This window comes from Merops nubicus, unplaced genomic scaffold (genome assembly GCF_000691845.1).
Source record: "Merops nubicus isolate BGI_N331 unplaced genomic scaffold, ASM69184v1 scaffold10886, whole genome shotgun sequence".
Lineage (NCBI taxonomy): Eukaryota > Metazoa > Chordata > Aves > Coraciiformes > Meropidae > Merops > Merops nubicus.
Genome location: NW_008614414.1, coordinates 60,259 through 62,997, shown reverse-complemented (window position 1 = coordinate 62,997; position 2,739 = coordinate 60,259).

Genomic DNA, 2,739 nt, shown 5'->3' with positions numbered 1-2,739 from the left:
TCTGTGAAACCAGGAAACCATGAGTGCAGTAGAACAGGCCTCTTCCTCTTGTTTAAAGTGGGTTCCTTTTGCAGTTTGAATGGTGTGAACAAAATACAACAAACTGCTATTATTTGTAGTCCAATTAAAATGCTACTCAGACTCATGGTCTGGATTATTTAATACGAATGGAATGCCTTTAACAAGTTTCAGTTAAATGTATTTGCTGGTATCTCCCTCTCCTTCTCAGGAGTTTTGTTCATCCTTCTCTGCTCTATGGGGCTAAGGGTCAGAAGTCTTGGAGCTCTCAGCATCTTTTGGTGGGAGGAGTGTGGTGTTAGTGATGGGATTTCTTCCTCCTCTTTGCCATAACTGTGAAATTCATATTGACTTTTGTCTTTTCTGTCTTGGTCCTCTTGCATTTGTTTTTCTACATTTTCTAGACATCCTTTGTACATTTTCTTCTTTCCATTGATTTCCCATTGTTCTGGCTTTTGGTTTATTTTGCTCTTTCTAAAGTTGGTTTTACCTGAACACTACAAAGCTGCTTCCCTGCAGTAACCACTCACCAAACATTGTGGGGTGTGTTTACAGGTTGGGACAGCTGATCCCAGCCGATTCTGCACTCTGCCACCCACGTTTTATCCTAGAGTTACAGACTGCTCCATCCACATAAAGAAGCTACTTGTTCTTGCCATGAACTACAGCAAATCTAGAATACCTTTAGCCAATTATCTAGACAAGTACTTCCACAGCTAATACAAACTAATATCAGCTTAGAGCATGGCAGGCTCAGACAGTTCCTGAGACCTTGCATTACTGGGTCAATACAAAGTCTCTGGCCTTCAGCAGTAATAGTAAAATCACATTTATTGGGGTACAGAGGGAGACAATATCCATTCCGTGGGGCCAGGCTGCTGCATTTACATCCACAGGGGGAATCTGGGGAGACTTTGAGGAAAAAAATTCATATGGAGTGTTCTATATGTCCCTCTTTCCTTTCTCACATCAGACTCCTTGCAAAGAAAGGACAAAGAGTTTAGCAGGGAGAAAAAAAAAAAAACAGCTATGAATCTTGAGCTGAAATATTGCTGTTGAATAAAAAGTAATTTCCTTTTCTCCCATTTGAGAGGTTTGTGCACCTCTCCCACGTCACTACAAGCACCAGCAGAATCCACTGATAGCAGGGTGCCCACCTTTGCTTCCGAGCTTCTAAGTCACTTTGCAGAAGCCTTCCTGGGAAAGGCCTTGGCTGTCTGTTACAGCTGCTCTGCTGGAGGATGGGTCTCCAACTGTGCAGCCAGCCATGGAAGGGAGAATGCTCCTCCAGAGCTCCAGTGCCCCAGGAGGTTATTCAACTCCAGCAGAAGACCAAACTGACTGAAGAGCTTGTGTGGAAATCAATGAGGAGCAGTGTGACAGTCCCTTCCAGGGGCTGTGTCCTGGGACTGACACCTCGCCCAGACAAGCATGGTGCTGCCAGTGGGGCTGGCCAGTTAGGACAGGGAAGGGTCAGAGGTGGTTGTGTGAAATATCTCATTACTGTGGACATAAATGAAAACAGAGATGGAGCTGAGTAAATACTGAAGAAGAACTCTGAAAAATCTCCTCAGATAAAGCACTCAGTTTGACTTCTTGTGATCAGCTTAGCAACTATTTGCAAGTGTTCATCCAGCCATCAGTTATCTGTCAAAGCTTTCACAAATGCTGTGATGCTTATCACAAGTGGATTGGCACCTGAGGACTCATGCAGCAAACAGCTATTTTTAGCTACTACACATTGTTCTGTAGATTATGAAGTGTCACTCATCAAGCTGGGAGCCTGGAGGATTTGATGTGATATTGAGCACCAGGCAGGCTCCGAAGAGCAAAGGCATATCATGAGAAGCTCTCTGCCACCCTATAGGATGAGCATGGGTCATCTTGGCTCCTTGACAATGACAGGTAATATGGTTAAAGGAAAATAGGAGATGCTCATGGATGCTGTGATTGTCTTGGTTAAATCTAGAAGGAGTTGCTACGAAAAAAATTATCTCTAAATAAACTTGGAATCAAAGCTGTGAATGGATTCTTGGTTTATTTCTAGCCAATTTATTTCTAGCCCTGAGCTTTCCAGATTATACCCTGAATAAGGACTTTAACCAAAGAAGACAGTTTCAGGTTTCCTAAGGAATGAACTGCTCCCAGAACTGAGGTAAAGTGTTACTAGCATCCCTCTTGCAGAAGAGTGCCGTGCTCATGTTTTGTAGAGGTAGGACCTCACTGCATCTTTCAACTGCCTTGAAAGCTCCAAGGCAAAGCCACCTTCTCTCAGGGCAGTCAGCACCTCTGTGCCTGAGAGTTCTGCATAATAATCTCATGCTTGTCTGACATGGGCTGCTGTAACTAGCAAGACACGTGGGATGTGGTCATCAAAACTCCATCTTTGCTTGACTGATTTAAACAAGCCAGAAGCCCTAATGTCTATGTTAGGCTGAGCTTTTCTAAAGCATGAAGGATTGTTTGCCTGCCTAGAATGCAGCGTGTATGGGCTTGTGTGTACGTTCAAGTAGGGCAGATATATAAAAATCAGGTGGCAGAGAGAACAAAACACTTAAACTGATTTAGAGCAGGAAAAACACAAGATGGCACAAGTAGCATTTCAAGGATACTCTGTGAAGTTGAGAAATGAGTAATTCATGCACTGCTTTAAAGCCACAACCCCCTAACTGGAGAATACTAAACAGTACAATTGCACTATAAATTGCCATGCTTGCCCAA